Source organism: Leptopilina heterotoma, unplaced genomic scaffold (genome assembly GCF_015476425.1).
Source record: "Leptopilina heterotoma isolate Lh14 unplaced genomic scaffold, ASM1547642v1 Lhet_42, whole genome shotgun sequence".
In the NCBI taxonomy this organism is placed as follows: domain Eukaryota; kingdom Metazoa; phylum Arthropoda; class Insecta; order Hymenoptera; family Figitidae; genus Leptopilina; species Leptopilina heterotoma.
In genome coordinates, this window is record NW_025111078.1 from 3,663,270 (window position 1) to 3,685,486 (window position 22,217).

General features: G+C 28.5%; 1 protein-coding gene and 1 long non-coding RNA gene across 3 annotated transcripts in view; both read right to left on the reverse strand.

Annotated features, from left to right (window-relative positions):
- The window catches only part of LOC122506461 (1-phosphatidylinositol 4,5-bisphosphate phosphodiesterase epsilon-1-like), a 51,601-nt gene extending 50,505 nt beyond the window's left edge, over positions 1 to 1,096 (reverse strand). For both annotated transcript variants that reach the window (XM_043618656.1, XM_043618657.1), the window contains exon 1: positions 966 to 1,096. The gene's annotated coding sequence lies outside the window, so the exon portion shown is untranslated. The remainder of the gene's footprint in view (positions 1 to 965) is intronic.
- A 73-nt stretch (positions 1,097 to 1,169) lies between these two features.
- The window catches only part of LOC122506462, a 43,987-nt gene continuing 22,939 nt past the window's right edge, over positions 1,170 to 22,217 (reverse strand). The window contains exons 2-3 of the long non-coding RNA XR_006302006.1: positions 9,402 to 9,703; positions 1,170 to 1,306 (exon numbers count right to left, since the gene is read on the reverse strand). This is a non-coding gene — a long non-coding RNA (uncharacterized LOC122506462). The remainder of the gene's footprint in view (positions 1,307 to 9,401; positions 9,704 to 22,217) is intronic.

Genomic DNA, 22,217 nt, shown 5'->3' on the forward strand with positions numbered 1-22,217 from the left:
AATGCCAATTGCATGGCACGGATTTTTGAAATTAAAATTAACAGTATGGATGTATTGATTATTTAGGAAGACTTAAAGACTTGAGTATTTGATGAAAGTGGTATCAGGAGCTTATCATGAAATTTGAACGAAATCCTTAAAAAGGACTTTTGGAAAGAATCCTGATGATGTGGTCCTACAATTATCAACAATCTACATCTTGAAAGCTGTCATTACGCTTGTCAAGCGTATAACTAGGAAGTAGCTCAGAAACTTAAAAGGGGAAATGTAATAGATTCTAGCAAAGATATTTTGACCTAGGGCAAGTTTGCAATGGGAATTACGATTTGTATGATAGTAGAAAAATTTGGAATCGAACGCAGGTCATTGTAGTAGACCTTAATCAAGATTCTCGCTAACAGTACATGTAGGTCCCCTAAAAATTTTGAGAACAAAATTTATTTTCTGTTGCTAACAATCTTTAATTAATTCACTATAGTTTAGGAAATTTGGAGACCTGCAGCAGTTGAACTAGATAAATCTCTGTAAAACATGGGTTTATTGGGTGACCATACTACCGAACATCATGAATATTATTGAAAGTTAAGTAGACCTTGTAGTATTACTGGGGTTTTTCATTAACGCCCAACTAAACAGCAAGAATAAATGGATTCTAGAAATTCAGAGAAAGCACCCCAAAAAGGAAAAAGCCAGAAACAGAAAATCTCATCTCCTTGACTGGTGCTCAAGTGCGCACGAATTGCGTTAAAGACAAGAGTGGTCATCCGCTTATAACCAGATATCTAAATTCACAGATTTTCCACTTCCAACTAGCAGTAATTTATGCACTGGTAACTCAAAGTTAACTTTATCAAATGCTTTGGAACGATCAGTATAGATCAGGTCAATCTGAGGATTATCATTTAAAAGATCATGAATGTTGCATGAATTGTTAAAGTTTTGATAAAAGATGATAAAGTGCATACCTCATTGAAGCGGTTAATGAGGGTCTGCACGGAGGTTGTAACAGAAGAAGCAGTAGGCCAGGAGGCCTCTTCTTCCGTCTGCGTTCCGCTGCTCGTCGTACAGGGAAAACTGGGACCCAGACCAAGAGAAGTGGATGATCTGGCTGATGATTGCTTTTGGGATAAGACGGGATCTTGTGCCACGTGCCGCAGATATTCGCTGGGTGGTACCTGATAGAATAAGTGGTACTCAGTCTCCGCCAACCTGAGCGCCACCTCCTCGGGGAAGTGCAGCAGCTTTTGCAAATCCTCCAGCTCCTCAGAGCTCCGAGGCAGCTGCGGCTGCGGCCGCTTCTCCAGCTCTACAACAAAAGAAAACATTTTACATTATTTATCAATGTGAACGATTTATGCAAATTAAATATTAATCTTTAGAGCCTAAAATCTTTCTCCTAGTGTTTATCATCAATTAAGCATTAATTGTGATCGATTACTAATGATTTTCTTTTTGCTTCAAAACTTTTGGGAAATCTGCATCCAATCTTGGATTCCGCACTACAATACTATGTCGGGGGATTGGTGAAATAAAAAAGAAAATATAAAATAATAAGCTTAACAAACTTCATCCAATTCCTTTTAGTACCCACTAATGCGCCATTGAATTTCACTTGTGACACGATCTACTATTTTCATAATTTTTTTTCAGTCATACCGTGTCAGCAGTAAAGTCGATTGATACAAGTGCCTTAGTGACAGCTATTAAAGTGCTGTCAATTCAGAAGAAAGAACTCCATTAAAAACTGGAACACCTACATTCATTGCTAATCGAATTGATTGATAAGATCAATCTAACTTTGATCTAATCTTTAACAACACACTTCCGATAAAATTTTAAGACCAACACACAAAGTATCTTAAATTTACTTTCCTCTCAAAGTGATAACGGATTATTCTAAAAATTAATAAATTTGTTTTTTTCAAGAAACTTTTTCCTCATATAATGTATTACCTACCACCAGTTTTATTCTCTGTGGAGAACATGTAAAATATGTTCCTAATGTTCTCGCTGACATGCTATCAGTCAAATAATCGATTTTTAATACTCGGAGATAAATTGTACAATTTTTTTCATTTTATCTCACATATTTCACAAATTTGACACAGTTTTGCTCACATGAAATCCTTCATAAATATAATAAAGACTTCAATATTTTGTGTCAATTAAAAGAGAGTGTTATAAGTAAAGGGAGCATAAGAAATATTATTGTAGAACTTTTGCAACATATATCAAGATGAAAATGAATTTTTATAAATAAAATATATAAAAGAAGAGGGAAAATAGAAAAATTTTAATTGGAAGTATTAATGAAAAGAAGAGAAGCGTATTTTGCACTTTATTACAAAAACTAAAATCACGGACATGTAATTCATTAAAAGTATTTAGAAAATTTTTTAGCATAGCAAAAGCTGTAATTATTTTAAACTAAAGCTATTATATTTTGTATGTAGTTTATAGTGCTGTGCAGCTTTATATTGCAATTACTGGCATTATATTACTGTCGTTATTACATAAGTTTAACGTACATTAATTATCAAGTTTTCTCATAAACTTTTTAAGAACATTTAATTGATATTTACAAGTTAATACAGTAGTGTTTCATATTTTAAAGAAGTTTAAGGAAAGGAATATTTGAAATATGATTTTCAGTTTCTAAAATTAATATCCTAACTTGAAATTCAATTCAAAAATTAAGTGTTTATAAATTTTTGAAATTTCAAGGAGAAATTCGTAAGATCCGCCGAGTAACAAGTTTTATATTCTTTTCATGATTTTTAATTTACCATCCGCCATATTGGATCCGCCATTTTGAATTTTGAAAATCTGACTTTAGATTCGTAATCAGCGATCCATGAAGTTAAATTTTTGAGACAACCCTGAAAATATATTATTTAAAAAAAAATGTTTTCATTCCCTTAAGAATACATTCTGACTAAAGATTAAAATAATAAAAATTTCAAATTCGAATTATGAATCCCATAAAGCGAACTTATCATATTCCTTAGAAATCTGAATTATACTGATATAAATGCTTGAATCTTACTCTTCTTTTGATCTGAATATTCTTTCCCCTTTTTTTCTTTTCTTCTTTTTCTTTTATCGAAATCGAGACTTGGAAATGAATCTAAAATGAGATTAGAGGACGAATGCCAAATCGTAAAAAAGAATAAATGTTCCCAGATCGTAGGGAAGGTTAAATACTTCTCTTCAGTTTGATCCGATCGTCGTTTTAAGTTTACTTGAACGGATGAAACAGTTGAAGCGAAAATTAATAGGGTATGCTGTGCGCGGATACTGGTTAAAGCTTTGTATAGTTTTCTTTCCCTAAGGGACAGCAAGGGAGTTCGAGTTGAATTTAAATAACAAGGGAAACATCGATCCCACATACCATTGTGTCCAAGTGTTTCCTATAAATTCTTAAAAACCCATCACTACAAAAAAAAAAAAAAAACGCGAACAGGGAAAAAATTGAAATTCAATAATAAACTATATATATGAGTCGTTCAAGCGAATAGAAACTTTCAAATATTGGGTTGTAATTTTAAAAACTATATTTCAAACGAAAAAATAGAACTAAATCTATCATCTATAGTATAATATGAAAAACTTTTAACATATTTTTGTTATCATTAATTATAAATCATTTGATGAATCATTAAAAAAAGACAGTAGCTTATTAATTTCTATTAAAAAATTTATATTTGCTGATCTAAATATTTCCAGATTTATAAATGATAAACTGACAGTTATTGGATAACTGACAATCGTAATTAGTAATTAGTTATTAGTTATTAGTAATTAATAATTAGTTAATCACAAAATTTAGTATTTAATTTCGCTGCTGGAAGAAAATGAAAATCCATTCATAGTTAACATACATTAACAATATTATAATGTTCCTGAAACTTTAATAGGAATCTCGACAAGCCTTGAGGATACATTTTGAACACTTTCAAAATAATAAATTAATAGATTGGCTTACTAATTTAAATTACTATTTACTGCAAGAGACATAATATTCTAATAATTATGCAAAATTCGTCTTCACAATTAAGAAAAATATTTTTAACAAAAAAATTCTACGAAACGGTAAATCCAAGAAAAGTACAGGATTGATGATACGCCAGGGTTGCACGGTTGGGCGCAATTCGAAGTATTTTACGTATATTACGTAAAAAATGTAATATACGTAAGAAAGCTGTAATGAATGTAAAAAAAAGATGTCGGACAATTTAAGAAGCGCTAAAAGCATAATATTTGAAAATTACACGTGCGTCGTCAATGTCATGCATAATAAATTCATCAGATTATTAAATATAAATTATATACAATGAATCGACCAAACAAAAAATGACAACCGATTCCCTGGGAAGAATTAGGGTTTGAACGTCAAAAAACAGAAAAAGGAAAGGCTATTTTGAAATGCTTGTGCAAGAAAATTATTCAAACCTCTGCTTATAATCGCCTTGTTGCTCACAGGTATGTAAAGTTTATGATTAAATAAATAATGTTTTGAAAATATGAATTATTATTTTATAATTCATTACTTATGAATGCTTTTTAATGCTTAAAAGCTCATGATGAAGATGATTTTGACAGGTTTATGACGGGACAGTATATTGTATAGGTTATGTTTACGAATTCTATTTGTACCATTCAATGGTACCATTTGTACATAAATTTAGAAAATTTAGATAAATAAGTAATAAATAAATAACTCAATCATAATTTGTAATATTCAAAATACATTTATTTATATAACAACATATAATCTTCATCCAAATCTAACTGTAGGTTAGGTCTTAACCTCTCTTCGGATGTACCCAGATAACAATCGTGCGTCGCACGTTTCTCGCACCACATGCGATTCGCACTGGTGATAGCATTTTGCGTGCAATTTAGCAGTCACCTGTGATGCAGTCACTGGTGAGAGTAATATGAGTCGCACCTGAGCATCACGGTATGCTTGTAGCACACTCTATCGCACGATGCGTTCGCACATGACAGTCATCACTGATGAGAACATAAGTGCGAGTCATATGAGTAGTATATATGCGGATTATGACAAAATATTTTTAAGTCTTATTTAAAAAATCGCCTTGAGCCTTTTATATTGTTAGTTAAAATGTTGATCTTAAAGTTCGTGTATAAAAAATGAAATTGAAATTTTTCAGACTTCAAAAATTTTGGAAAATATGTAGTTTTAAATTTTTTAATATTCAAAAAATTAAAAATTTACTTCAAAATCCAAAAGTCAAAATTTAGTAAAGTAATTAAACGTCTCAAAAAATGTCATTAATAATTTTTTTCTTTTTCTTAAAAACTAATTAGCTATTGAATCATTCCATTAATGCCGACTAATTAAAAAAATATATTTTGCAAGAATGATTTTAAGGTATGTCTCCGGCTGCTACTCTTGAAAAAATTGATTTTCGATAGATTTTCTTCAAATTTTGAGAAAATGTTTCTTCGGGTGCCCTTTAAATGTGGTAAAAATTTAAAAACCCTTTGCGATGCTAAATTTTGAGTTATTCAAGTGCAAATTTTATCTTTTACATGGGATTATGTTGAAAATAAAAAATTTCAACCACAATATCTCGTTTTTTGACATGGCAGAGGGTTTTCAAATTTCTACCATATTTAAAGGGCACCCGGAGAAACATTTTCTCAAAATTTGAAGAAAATGTATCGAAAATCAATGTTTTCAACAGTAGCAGTCGGAGAAATAGCTTAAAGGAATTAGGATCATTAAACAAAACAGATTTTTTAAAAATATTTTTAGTATTTATTGTAAAATAAGTATCTAAAATATATATGAGGTCGTAATAACTGTCACTCTTTCTTTTATTTAAAAATATTAAATTTTTATGGTTGCCACAGAGCCTGGAAAACCTGAAAAAGGTATGGAATTTAGAAAAGGCTATGAAAAATCTGGAAATAGTATGGAATTTAAAAAAATTTCTGGAATTTTGACTGTTTTTCAAGATTTTTACCAAAATTTTAATTTAAAATTGAAAAATGTTTTGTCTTATCGTCATATAAAAATCTTTACTAAAGAAAAAAATTTTAGATCGTAATTATTATTAAATTTTTTGTATTTGGATTTTTTTAAAAATTTTAAGAGCCAAAGCTTTGTTATCAAGCTAGAAATTATTTAAATTTTGAACTGGAATTTCATATAAGTATTCACCTGGAAAAACATGGAAAAAGCTTGGAATTTTATATTTATATGTTGTGGAAACCATGATTCATTTTTCTGAAAGAAAGTTATTTACATTTTAAAATCGTGAAAATATGCAAAGTGTTAATTTTAATTGCTTATTCTTTCACACTTAAAAAAAAGAATGAAAGTGATAAGAAGAAGTAACAGTTAATCGCAGGTACTTCATGATTTGATAAAGTTTTATTTAAGTTAATGATGTTTCTTTCTCGCATTTAGTTAATGAATATGGCAAAATTAGGTTATTTGTCAATTGAACATTAAAATCATTTTTAATTTAATAGTTTTTATTAATAATTGTTTCCATCAATTTATAAAAATAAACTAAGTCATTCTTATTAAATTCCAATAATTTTTTTACACTTGCAAAGTGAATGAGTTTTCTTTAGATGCTTATTTTACAATAAATACTAAAAATATTTAAGGCCAAGTAGAAATGTTTTACAACATTTCGATTAAAAAATTTTTTTTTATTTTTAGTCAAAATTCCACGAATTTTGACCCTATTAATTTACCTATAATTTTTAAAATTAGTTTTAAATTTCATGAATCTGTAATGTTATCAATCAAAAATAGATTTTCTTGATTCAAACTTGAATCAATTTACACATTTTTAAATGCAAGATGTTTTATGTTGCTTTAGTAATAAAATCCCCCAAATATCAAAGTGCGCGCACTGTGCCAGACACAGTGCTAGCATGCGTGCGACATAATTCGCACCGCGTGCAGCACTAGCATTGATATAATAGATTAGAAGAGTTCTCATTCAGCCATCAGTGGCCGTGCGGTTTAAATGCGTTGCGTTATATGCTTCCGGTATGCGTCGGGGCGGGGGGACGTGAGTTCGATCCCACATGCGAGGCGGATATTTTTCATCCAAAGCGTTATATTAGATAATAAAATTATTATTTAATCTGTATAAATTATAATTGTTGCGAATAAAAACTTCTGAAAATATTTGTAAATAATATTAAAAATCTGTTAAAAAATGTACCACATTAACACAAATTATCTTTTTTTACTAAAGTTATTTTTTAAAATTACTATTATAAATGACATTTATATTGTTAGTAATTTATTATTGACATGAAAATAATATAATATTTAAAATAATAACAATCAATAATATTTATTATTATAATTATTAACAATTCATAAATTTATATTATATTGAATGAACGCGAGCAACGCGTAAATTTTAGAATAGTGAAAGCAGTCTTGTTTAGTCCTGCATTAGGCTTCCGCAGCATTAATTTATAATATTAACATTATTAATTATTTTTTTAAAGGTACTTTGATTGTTATTATAGGTTAGCTACTCGCTGTACTATCTTGTCATGCAAGTAATATGCGACCATCATGACGTGCGACTCATATGCGACGCATATGAGGACGCATCTGTGTGGTCCAGTGATAGCACGCGGTGCGAATTATTTCGCACGCATGCCAGCACTGTGTCTGGCACAGTGCGCGCACTTTGCTATCTGGGTATTAGAGAAGGTTTGTTTGCATCCTTGACAAAAAGCCACACTTTTCCCAATTTCCTTTTTTGATATAAATGATAGTTTATTCCAAAAGTTTTGACGCGGCCTTGCACCTCTAAACTTTTTTTAAATGCAATTTGTTGGGACAAAGAATAAAAAAATATCCAACGGCAATCATGTAAACAATTCAGCCATTTTGAAAAAGTAAATTACGTATAAAACTGGGCACGTAAATTAAGGATGTAATATACTGTAAAAAACTATAGTTTTTTTTTTTTTTTTTTTTTTTACATATATGTAATTTACGTCAGGTAAATTACGTACGCAACCTTGATACCTATTTACTGAAGCAATTTTCGAATCAAAATTTATTATGAATTTGCATCAGGATGGGAGATATGCAGGTTGGTCAATCTAATAATTCTGTTTATTTAGATTTGAGGGTACTTGTAATTTATACAATCGAATATTATTCATATGATGATTCAATATTATTCATGAACGTTCTTATTCAAAAATATAATAAAATATATTCAAAACTATATGGGTTTTCACTCGAACTATAAAATATAATTTTATGTAACACTTGAAATATAAAAATCAATGTAGGTCCCTATATCCCTATTTGGTTTATAATTCAAAAACAATAAAAGTTTGAATGCATTTGGGTTCTTAACACAACACAGGATCGTAAGAAGTAACTTATAGGATCCCGTATGGAAAATTATATAAATTCCTGTGTTCCGGAAATGCAATTTCAACTTTTAAAAATAAAGAATATTTTATTTAACATGTCCTGAAATTTTATGTTTATTTGCTTCTCATGTGTACCGAGAGGATTCACATGATACATTTTCTTGTTTAACTTATCTTACGCGCCAGGACTAATTATCTCATTAACTCCGTTGTCAACAGGTTAAGTAGACAAGGCAAGTTTAACAACTTGTTTATTAATTTCTTCTCACTATATTCTAAAATAAATAATTTTTTTAGATTTTTTTTGAAAATTTTTTTTTATGAAAATTTTATTTGATTTCAGTCAGATATAGTAAATTTTTTGTAATCTACTTTTTTTTAAGATGTATTAAAAGAAAACCATGTAGGTTGACGATGGTTTAAAAATAGATACTTCTGTTTCATCAAAATCTGTCTTGTGTGTGTTCTACTTTTAAGTGAACTTTCTAATATCACACATAGTCTTTATAGAATTAGGGGAATTCTGTTTATGTTTTTTTCTTCACGTTTTCATGATTATTTTAATGTCAAATTTTTGTGCAAGTTTGATAAAAATTAGAATACAATTTGAGAAAAGAAATAAAAAAATGAAAAAAAAATTTAAAGTAAAAAAAATATTGAAAAGTTACGAGAAAGAAATTTTTCGATTTTATATTAAAATGATAATAAATAAATAGAAAGGAATTGTGGAAAACAGTCAGGTTTTGTATCAAGTCACTGTTTTGTTACTTATCCCCTCTTCGTATAGTGACTCATAAAAGTCGGTATAATAGGTGAACAACAAAAAAAGGGTTTTTAAAATTTTAATGACCTACTGTATCGTAAAGTTACGACTGTTATTTATTTTTTCTTTTTGAAAGCAGAAAAATGGAGGGAAAATAAAAGAGAAAAGAAAGAAAAAGAATGTTTTTTTTTTTTATAAAATGAGGCTCATTACTTTTGAAATAAGAAAAGCGTACCTTATCAGGTAATGATGCGGCCACGTGGGTGTGGAGGATGCGGAAGTGGCTGAATATCGTGTTGATATAAAAATAAGACGCAATCACGCAGAAAGCGGGTCGTCGCAAACTTGCTTGTTGTATTGTCGTCGTCGGCAAAGCATGTACACATTCAATAATCGAACAGCTGAAGAAGAAAACGTCTCTTCGCACTTTTCCAGCCTACATCAAGTCGACTGCATCGATAAATCCAATCGTCTGCCGTCTTCCCTTTATCCATACTTCTTTCTCTGTTTAACGTTCGTACGCATCGATGCCGCGCTCTGAAATAAAAAAAAAAGAAAGAAGAAGATGAAAATAAAGGTCTCGTTTTATTATTAACTCACAGGGAGTGATTTGTGACTTTTCCAAACGAATCTGTCCAAATCGTTAGACAGGCATTCTCCTCTTTCCTCTCTGTAATAACCAAACGAATGAAGATGGGGCTGAAAAGCAGACATCAAACTTTTATTTTCTTTTAAGGAAAATAGAAGAAGAAGAAGCAGAAGCTTTTCTCTTCTTATGTTTGATATCAAACTTTCTCGTTTCAATTTATTCATAACCAAAATAGAGAGAAAATATAATGGTGAATCAAGATTATTTCTTATCCGATTTATATATATAATATAGCCGGTATTTTATTAGTGGTACAAAAATAGAGGACATTTATATGCCTCTTCAAATATTTTATAAATAATTTTCCCCTCGAAAAATTGTATCGATTGGAGAATATCAATAAACCGTCAAAAACAGGAAACAATTGGTATATAATAATTTTATAAATATATCCGTCTATAGTGGGAATTATATAATAATTTTCAATGAGATCTGCTGATTTCATTGTTAAATAAAATTTGTTCACGAAATAAAAAAATAAATGTAAATAATAAAAGAAATTATTGATTATCATGTTTAAATTGGAGTTGTTTGTAATTTTGTATTTGGATTAATTAATCACGTTTCATTTTAAATTAAAAAGAATTTGTAATTAACACAATGGAATATTAATCAGGATGATAGTAGCAAGATGATGCCTTCTAATACTCAAGTTTATTTAGAATTAAATATTATAGAAATTAACGAAATCGAATATTATTTATAAAAAAAGATGCAGGATAGTAAGACCTACTACTAAACTTTATTTATATTTATAATTTGTTAGTAATTTGCACTGTCAAATGTTATTTAGTATGGAACACCCAAGATGGTAACTATACTCAAGTTTCTTGTACTAAGGATTCATTTAAAATTAAAAGCTATTTGTAATTAACACAATCGAATATTATTTATAAATAAAGATGCAGGATGGTAAGATCTAGTACTCAAATTTATTTACATTTAATATTTGTTAATAAATTGCAGACTCGAATATTATTCATGAAGGAACGTCAAAGATAGTGACACCTTATTCTCAAGTTAGAAAAGAATTACAAATTAAATAAAAAAGTTAAAAAATAAAAAATGATTTGTAATTAACACAATCGAATATTAATCAGGATGGTAGAGGCAAGATGATACCTTTCCAACAGTCAAGTTTATTTAGAATTATAAATCTTTCGGTATGGAAAAACAACATATAAAATTCTCTAGAATTATTTAAGTTTGGTAAACTTGAAAAATTTCGACTGAACGGTGAAATAAGGTCATATGTTGCTTTAGCTCTAATAAAGTAGACAGAAATAGAGTAGCGGCGTGCCGAATGGGTTTTGGAACACTGAATAAATTCGAACCTCGCACTCTTTCTCTCTTTCTCTCTGTGGATAATTATCCCCCTTTTTTACATTGAATCCGTGCATTGAACTATAACAGAATCAAAATGCGAATCACATTGTTAAAGAGAGAATCATGCCGCTTGGGGGAAGAGAATATATATTCCCATTTTGATGCCATTTATCTTTGTCGAAAATATATAGACAATCCAACTAACTACAAATACATGATTCTCATAATGATATATGAAATGCAACACTCTCGCATATCATATGTAAACAATTCTAATCGTTCCTAATGAAAGAGAATACCAATTTAATAACTCCGCTTTTCATTTCAATTTGTATGAAATATACTGTTATACCTCCTTCATTAAATTTCCTCTCAATACTAATGAAACGAGTCATGAGAATTGTATACATATTATGGATATTTCCTTATTCTCTCCAGGGATTAAGATTGTGAAAAAATTAGTCGTAAAACTTAATCAAGTAATGACTGTTACCTATTCGACCTTGCAAATATGTTCACGCAAAATTTAACTTTATCTCTGTAAAGTAATAATTGAAAGTTGGGAAAGGAACATATTAATCTCTTAAGAGGCAGACAATAGTGAAATTGACAAATACTTGTTTACAGTATAAAGTCAATTATTTTGTATATAATATAAAGGAGGGAGATAACTATATTCCATCTGCATGAACATAGATATAATGCTCAAAGTTCCACTTGTGGGATAAACTTTCAAAACATATTTTCCATTTATCACACTTTGTATCATTTTTCCCTTATTAGTTATAAATATAAAAAAAAATGTTCCAGGCTACATCAATATTATAACAAAAAACTTATTAAAGATCGCAGTAGAAGAAAATTCAAAAACAAAAAATTATCCCTTTATTAGTTAAATATAAGAAATGTTCTAGACAATCAATATAAAAACTTATTAAAGATCAGTAGAAGAAAATGAAAAACAATAACTGACCCCTTATTAGTTAAATATAAGAAATATTCCAAGGTACATCAATATAAAAACTTATTAAATATCAGTAGAAGAAAATTAAAAACAAAAAATCTTATCCCTTATTAGTTAACTATATAAGAAATGTCCCAAGGTACATCAATATAAAAACTAATTAAAGACCAGTAGAAGAAAATTAATAACAAAAAATTTTTTCCATTGTGTAGTTGAAGAACTATTTTTCTATTTTAATATATTATAATACTGGGTCAATAACCTCTTGACATTTTGGTAAAGTTTTTCTATAAAGAAAAATCGATAATTTAATTCACATTTCTCCATTAACGTCAATTTTCATATTGTAATTAGAAGACCTCATAAAACATGACATTGATCGTGACAAACAATAATACACCTGTCAAAAAATAATTCTATACATTGAAATATTATATACTTTTTTGTCAAATAAATGGTAGATGAAAAATTCTTTATCATAATACATAATTGCATATTACATATGGGAGTTTGGAGTTTTCGTTTTGCTGCCCTAGAAATTATTTACAATAAAATTAAACAGGATTAAATAAACAGAATTGTGAAATACTAACAAAGACTTTTTACTGTATATATTCTGTTTAATTATCGGATAAAATAAAATTACTGAAAAAAGGCAATTTAACTTTTTTAAAAATAATTGTAATTCTTTTATATTTTGAAATTACAGTTGAAATTGTATACTATATGTTAATATTATTATTTGATGGTACATGAATTGTAATTGAATATAATACTGTTTATACGTATCTTTGAAATATTTGATAGTTTCAAATTTATATAACAATATTCAAATCAAAGTAGAACAATATTGAAGTCAAAATTAAATTATTTTTCCAGTAATATTAGAAATTGGAAATTTTTATTGATTTTGAAGTTTTTTTGGTACAAATTTAACTGTAAAGGATATATAAAATCCGAAGGATGTAAATTAAAAACAATTGAAAGTTTGTTACAAGCCATTAGGGGAGTAGCATTTGTGGTTGAAATCCAATAAATTGAAAGCACTTGTATTTTAACGTTGTTTAAAATGTTTCCTGTTGTATATATATATATATATATATATATAAAACCGCCAAAGGTGACAGAAAATCGTGAGAGTTATTATTCGTTATAAAATAATTGTATAAAGCATGTAATGGGGTCAAAAAGTGAAATTTTTGTATGCTTTTTAAATTATCGGTTATCAATAATAAGTATTTTAAGGTTAACGAGAAATTAAATATTTGTCTAATCTTATATTTGACGCATGCAAATTTTTAATTTTCTGATCGATTTTTTTTTGAATAAAAAATTCAGGCATCAAATTTCTATACTTTAGATTTACAAAATTATGTCTATTAGAATTATTTGAACAACATTTAAGATGACAATTATGAAAAAGAATTTTTTTACATAAATTATTAAGAAATATTTATAATGAAATGTCTATAAAATAAATTGATACTGTGTTTAACTTGCATTTTTCTTTTGATCTTCTAGGGTAAAAGTAAAAACTTGGGTAAAAGTCATATTTCATATATTTTCTAGAAGAATCATTTTTCTTCTCCGAATAGTTTATGAAGATGCATCAAAATACTTATGAAAGTTGATATTAAAAATTATTACCCTGCTTTATTTATGTATCTTTGAGCATTCCTAATAAGATGATACAAATATTATATGCTACCTTGTATGTCGCAGTTCAACTTGTCCAATGAAAAAATTTTAAATTAAAAAATTTAGTCCTATAATTTAATTCCTTTTTTGAAGATTGATAATTATGAAAGAACTTTTGTGTCAACGTAAGGTTGACGAACAACCATAATTCGAAGAGCCGGATTTTGTAATTGTTTTAGGTAAAAATATCCGAACTTTGAAAAACGTGTCGAAGTGAGGTGGGAACAGCTTTGAGAATCTCAAAGCTCTTTCAATTAATTCTTTTTTTTCGAAGCTTTCAACTTCAATCATCGATTATACTGGAGCTGCAAATGAGACTGAAATTCATGCAGAAAGACTGATTAACAGATTCATGCCATCGATATCTGCTTCAAATTCCGGAAAGATTCTAATTTAAATATAGAAGATTTTAAGGATATTAGAATACTCAAATTTATTTAAATTCACAAAGTATTTGTAATTAACACAATCGAATATTATTCACGAAAGAAGATGCAGGATTGTAAGACCTATATTACTAAAATTTAGATTTATAATTTGTCAGTAATTTGCACTGTCGAATGTTATTTAGTAGCGAACGTCGAAGTTGGGTAACATCATATACTCAAGTTTCATTTTAAATTAAAAATGATTTGTAATTAACACTATCGAATATTAAGTAGGATGGTAGATGCAAAATGACTAACTCTTACATTCAAGTTGTTTTAGAATTAAATAATTAGAAACTAACTTTATCGACGATTATTAATTGAAGAAGATGCTGGATGGTAAGACCTAGTACTTAACTTTATTTAAAATTAAAGTTTGTTAGTAATTTGGAAATTCAAAAATGATTTTGAAAGGGTGATGGAAGATGGTCAGGTAATGCTCCAATTTATATTGATTTGCATTTTATTAGTGATTTCCACAATCGGACGTTATTCATAATGGAACGTTTAAGATAGTAACATCTTGTATTAAAGTTTCTTTTTAAATTAAAAAAGGTTTGTAATTTACTCAATCGAATATTATTCCAGATGGGAAATGTACGTTGGTTAGTTCTGATACAGGATTGTGGGACCTAGTATTAAACTTTATTCAGACTTTATGTTTGTTAGCAATTTCCACTGACAAATGTTTAGTATAGAACGTCTAAAGATGGTAACATCTTATATTTAAGCTTCTTTTTAAATTAAAAATGGTTTATGTAATTTACTCAATCGAATATTAAGAATGGTAGAAGCAAGTTTACTCACTCTAATGCTCAAATTGATTTAGAAGTGAGTATTATTAGTAATTAACTGAATCGAATATTATTCATGAAAGATGATGAAAGATGGTTAAGAACTATAGGAAGAAAAATTTTTCCTTGCTCCCTCGTCATACTAGGCTATCATTATTTTGAAAATATTTCTAAACCTACAAATATTTTTTCTTCAAAAGCTGTAGAATTAAAAACTTTTTGAGTGAATGCAAAGGACACTGATGACCCTTAATTAGAATATAACTAATGCGCAAGCACATGGTGAACGATGAATGAGTTAATGGAACTTTGCCGTTGATGGGGGTGAGTAATAACATTGACAGCGTTCGTTCATGGAAACTCCACGCTAGAACCGTTACACGTTAGCATACTCAACTACTCATGAGCCTGAGGTCGTTGTCGAGACTAGGAAGCATAGCATATACGAAAGTGTCTATGTTCTCCAGTCACTATCTTATCGACCGCCCCACATATTACCACTACTCGCATGTCAAACTACAGCCAATTGGTCCTCTCGCATGCATACACATTTATGTATATACAATATACATATATCCGAGTAAAAGTACACGGACCACGTCAGAAGGCCAATATTTCAATCAACTCCCTTTTTTTCAAACTGAACTGAGTGAGTGCTCATTTTTTTTTTCACCAACTCTATACAATATCGATTATCTTCAACACATTGGTAATAGAAAAAAGGGGGAAGCTCAAGGAAAATGGCACAAAACAAGTCGAAAATCTCCAATATCATTTTTTTCTATTTTATCCATTCACACTCTCTTCTATTAAAAGAGTTCACCGATCGCATTTCTTTTGACCTTAACTTTTAAATTTTCCAATAAATGTGTTTGTATAGTGATGCATATCGCTCTGTGGATATTTGTGATGCAGAAAGGTTGCAATTCAACGAGAATGGAAATAAAGGGAAAAAATTGGAATACCATTTTTTTTAATAGCTTAAAGTTAATCTAATATTTTACTTAAATTACTTTCCTAAAAAGTAATTTCAGTACTTAGTGTTACTAATCTCATCATTAGAAGAGTTAAATACGAAAAGTATTAATAAACCGACAATAAAAAAAAAAATTGATACCGGTTTAACATTTCAATTTATTTGTTTTTGTATCGAAAAATTTTTCAACTTTAAAGGCATCTTGTAAAATAAACGTTCATTTTCATTCTGCCACTCGTTTCTTCTTCTTCTTTTCTCTATTCGATTTAGTGAATAAATGTTTACAGTTCGAAACGACGACGAAAAATAGTCTCGGATCTCCTCTCTTAAATGTAAATAGTGACCCACTACGTGTTACAATTTTTCTAACGCCGAGAAAATTGGAAGCGAAAAAGTTTGGATATTGGGTGCTAAGACTCCTTTTCGAATGTCAATCCAGAACTATGTATAAAAAGAAAGTTTAACAAATAAATAAGATCATTTTAAAAATTAGTTATTTAAGAGCTTTTTTTCAGTTCTCTATTATTCAATTCTTAAATTGTCATTTTTTTAAATTTAATTTCTAGAAACTTTTCTTCATTGATTATGCTGATAAATTTCTTTTGGAAAGTTTATAAAATTCATTCTTCCGGAAAATTAAGTTTCTTGGAATAAAAATTTTAAATAAAATTTTTTTTTTTAATTAAAGTAAAGTTTCTTCGAATAGAAATATTTAACTTACAGTTTGAAAATTCACAAGTTTCTCAACTTAAATTTTCTACAAATTACGTCGTTTTGGTTTCAAAACTTTCGTTACTGCTTTACTCAGTTTCCGTTTATAAACTTGATTTCAAACGTAATTGTCCATGAGTTCGCACTATTAGAGAAAAAGAAAAGAGAAATGATTGATCTAATTATTGTATAATGAACTGAATGAACTGAATGAACTGAATGATTAAATTTTTACTCTTTGCGAATTTAATTCTTTCCTTTTTTGTAAAATTAAAAATTGTATTCCCCATTGTTATGCATGACAGAAGATATAATTTTCTAAATGGAAAGAATAGAAGAAGAAATCATTATATGAAAAGCCTAAAGGCAAAGGAAGATTCAAACACAATGTTACCATCTCTTTTACAGAGTGACCTTTCATATAAGGCTTTGAAATAATTTAGAAAAAAAAATCGTGAATGTAAAACAAAACTTTCAAGTCTTTACATATTCCTTTCATAAATTTTATATATATAAAATTTTTCCAACTAGAAGAATTCTTTAAATTCTTTTAATGATGTTTACAATTGTTTTCAACAACACTTCTCAAGTTTATATTTGCAAAATTTATGTTTGTTTACGTAAATTTGACCTGTATTTTCAATTATATATGCTTACGTAATTAATTTCTAGATATGACTTTGAGTAACAAACCTACAAACATTGGCTTTTTCATTCTAATTAAGCGTATTATCTAAAAAGCATTCCCAACTGTGACACTTCTCTAATTAGGAGACTGAACTTTACGAATTCTGTGAATAATATTAACAGAAATATTTCAACAGCAATCTACAGTTTATTGAAAAGGAATACAGATCACTTTCTCATGGATAGAAAATTGATTTACCCTATAAGGATTTAGTAGTGCACAATCAAATTTCATTTAGGATGGAACGTGCAAGATGGTAAGACCCTATACTCCCTATACTCAAGTTTATTTAAATATTTAAACTAATTACTGTTTTGACAAACTAATATTAATTATGATAATTGATTCGTGGTTACAAGTTCGAATACTGAAATTTAATTAACTTTAAAATGTCTTTGTAATTAACACAATCGAATATTATATTAGTCAAGAAAGAAGATACAGAATGATGAGATCTACTAATCAACTTTAATTAAACTTATATTTTGTTAGTAATTTGCACTGTCGAATGTTATTTATGATGGAACGTCCAAGATGGTAACATCTTACATTAAAGTTTGTAACAAACCGAATTATTTTATATTCGAATTTCCGCGTCATTTAAGTTTCGAGAATCGATAATCGATTACGCGATATAGCGAATCGTTACTACGCCAATTCTCGCTGCTGAAAGAGCAGACGACAAAACCGCGTGCTAAAAGTCGACGCCAACCGGTAGATTGTCGCGAGCTACGACGAGAGATTGTCACGAATTACAAGTAATTTACACCAAAGTTGTACGCGATTAGCGTCTAAATTATTGTCATTTCAACTTATGTTTTTTGTGTCTAAATAAACGTATAATTAACGTATTTAAGTGTCTAATTATCAGATCATTTGTGCCCTAATTTACTCAATCGAATATTAATCAGGATGGTAAGTTCTATTAACTCAAGATTTAGATTTAAATTTAGTTAGTAATTTGGATATTCAAAAATTTTTTTTCCCTAGCCAGGGAAAATGGTCAGGTAATGCTTCAATTTATATTGATTTGCATTTGATTAGTGATTTACACAATCGAACGTTATTCATAATGGAACGTCTAAAATAGTAACATCATATATTCAAATTTCTTTTTAAATTAAAAATAGTTTTGTAATTTACTCAATCGAATATTATTCTAAATGGGAAATGTACGTTGGTCAGTTTTGATACTCCCAATTTATTTTGATTTAGAATAATATTAGTAATTTTCAGAATCGAATTTCTGTCAAGATGAATGATGAATCCTAGAAATGTTTGCTTGTAAATCTTAAACTTCTGGAATTTACATTTTTGACAAATTTGTTTTAAATTTTAACACATAGTTTATTAATTATCATCAAGGTTACAAATTCATTTAACAAATATTTATGTTATTCCACAGATTTGAAATTATAATAAGATTTACTTTCTAATAGTATCGTATATTCAAACATTGGTTTTGAATTCCATTGTCAATATGATTAAAGTCACTCGAGTATTTAACAACACAGGTTCTTGAATTGTGATTGGCAAAATACCCCCGAGGTTCTCAAATAATTTGAATTTAATGTGATTGAAGTTATCGTCGTCATTCCAATGAGAATCACATCTGAATGGAATGAAAATTTGCATTTCGCTTTGTGTCAAGAGTCATTGGTTGATTTTCAACCGCTTCAAGGCTTTTCCAACTTGTAGACTCAGCAGATTTTAAATTAGCACTGAAACCACCTTAGACCCTGAGAAATTTCTATTGAAATATCTCTCTCTCTCTCCCTTTTCCACAGGAAATATGATATCATGCAGAAAATTTATTATTCTGATAAATCACTTGCTTTAATATCAATTTTCAAATAAATTGAAAATTCATTGTCTTTACTGAGTTGTGTTTAATGGGAGAAAGCAGAAACAATTTCCAAGTTGAAAAAATTATCAGAAAATTTAATTAATATAAAATCTTTGTAGTTATAGATTTTGTAATTATAGGAAAAAGAATACAAGTGGTGGTGAAGAGAAATAAATTTGCAGTTTTAAATGAAGTGTCTGAATTTTGGTAACGTACTTTTTTTTCTCCCCAGGGAGAAGAAAACTTAATAAGTTGCTAAAAATATATAAGGAGAGTAAAGCACTTATTTTTCATACGCGTTATGAGCATGCACGTTCCGGAAGGTGTCTTGAAATTTTCATTTTCTAGTTACGGGAAAATATATATATCTATGTATACCAGGTCACATGGAGAAGTCTTTAAATTCTCAAGATAAAGCAAGTCTCGAGTATGGGGTATATAAGACGAAATTAGGTTATTGTATCCTTTTAAATGAAATCGAAAGTTTATATGGCATTAAACCAAGTTGGATTAGCTAAACTTTTCGAGTTAACGCTCCTGTTGGATTTAGCGAATAAATGTCAGACCTGATTTATTACTTGTAGATTCTTATCAAATAAAACTTGAAAGAAATACAAAGACGCTTGGAATTTTTAAATTTTTCCCTGGTATTACCATCACTTTAATATTTAAACAATTTTTCAAACACTTATATAGCACTTCAAAAAACATTTATTCCGTTCATACAAAAATTTATTTACATCCAAATATATATTTCTTTGATAAGAAAACAAAAATTGATTTTACTCTTTGAGAATACTCTGACTATATTTTGAAAAAGATTTTCAATTTTATGTTTGTGACATTTTCATAAAAATATTCTGGAAATTCTTTTTCATTTAGAATTGCAAAGATGAAAGTGAAATATTAGTAATTTTCACAAATCTTATTCAAAAAAAAAAAAAAAAAAAAAAAATGATTTGTAATTTACCCAATCGAATTTTTTATGCATTCATAAAAAATATTTTCCAAACAAAGAAGAAAAGTAAATAGAGAGAAATTAATTTTTAACGCATACAAATAATTTAATTTGTACGCAAATTTATATTTCTCTTTTTAATTACAATATTCAGCGGAAGAAAAAAAATGAAAGGTAGAATAAAAAAGAATGTATATTAGCCAAACTGTTTACTTATGTATGTAAATTTGTGATCAAAATAAAAAAGCCATAGCTAATTTAAATTCTCCACTTTTTTCTTCCTCTATAATTTAAAGTTTGCGCATTTTCACATTTTTTTTCCCGTGTCCTTTTTTCTGTATAATGCTTACTTTAAACGAAAGGTGCGGTTGAAAGTTATTTTCCTGATTATCAAACAGCAATGGGAGAAAAGGAAAAGTGAGAAAAATGAACGTTATACAAAATGGTTACGTTTCAAATGTGTTAATGTATAGTTATACTTTTGCGCTCCACAGTATAACCTATATGAAAAATCTGAGAGGAAAAACTATTTTCCTTTCTGCTGATCTTGAATGAAATTGATATTTTTTCAACTTGGTATTTAATTTGATTATTAATAGAAAATAGAAAATAGAAATATAGAATATTTGAACAATATTTGCCGCAAAAATTTAACTTTTTTCCCTGATTTCCAGATAGAATTTTGACTTCTTCCCTGACTCTAAAGAATATTCTGATTCAATCTAAAAATTATTAGATACTCAAAAAATATTAATTTATTAATTACTTATGAAAATATTTGAATTATTGTAACGAATTTTATTATTTTATTGAATAATTGAATGCTTCTTAAATTGAATTCTTTCACTCAAGTTCTGATAAAATTTTTAAGAATAATTGAACCTTTCAAGGAATTTATTTAAAATTGTATTAAAAATATTTGAAATTCTGCAAAGAAAATAATTGAATTACTAACTGAAATTTTATTATTTATGAAATAGAAATAGAAATTTTTTTGTTGAAGGTTTTGTATTAGAATTAGTGGTATAGTTTTCCTAGTTTATGAGGCAAACGAAAAAGACACTAAAAATTCAGAATTTTCTCATAAATTCTAAAAATTTAATTTTTTCCAGCACTTTTAATAAAAATTCCTTACTTTTCCCTGACTAATTCTACTATTTCTATCTTTTCCCTGAATTCCCTCATTTTCCTGATCTGTGGCAACCCTGTAATGACAATTTAAATAAACTTTTCAAATTTTTTTTCTAACAATTATTATTCGAGAAATAAAATCTAAATTGCTCACTTATAAGCATATAAAGATAGAGTTAAAGTTTCAAGTTCATATAAATCATTTTTAAACGAGCTGCTATCTACAGGTGAAATGCATAACTTCCGGTTTCGTGTCTCACGATTCCCAGTCAATATTCGATCTAGTAGCTGGTTATAAATATGAAAATCAACGTTCCAATTTTTTTTTTTTTATTCTACAACCGCGACGCGAAAGATCTGATTAGGTTCTTACTAGGTCGAAGGATGGGACTAGCAATTTCTTCACGTACGTGTATAAATCATCGTGCATCGCGTGTCACTGTTGGTTAAATTACAGTACCCTCGAGGAAACTACATACCACGCCTAAAGCCGCGAATGGAATTTTTATTAGCTTAAAACACTTTGAAGGGTGATGAAGAAAAGAATATGAAAAAAGTGAAAAGGGAGGTAGAGAGAGAGAGAGACAGACAGAAGAGGGTGGGATGAGAGAGTGTGGAAAAAGCACCTGAGAGCCTATAATCCGTACTTTGAAAATTGTCGATGGGCTATTTTGCTGTGAAAAGAAATGACGAACTTTTATATTCTCAATTCTCCTTTTGTATTCAGTGACTCAGGTATTACATTTCAATGCCAATAAAAGTCATCTGATACGGTTGTAAACTTTAATTTTATAAATACATGTATTTTTTTTTATTCCCCTTGCATCTGGATAATAAAAAAGTATATTTTATTCTTATTTAGAAAAATATTTTACTAATAAA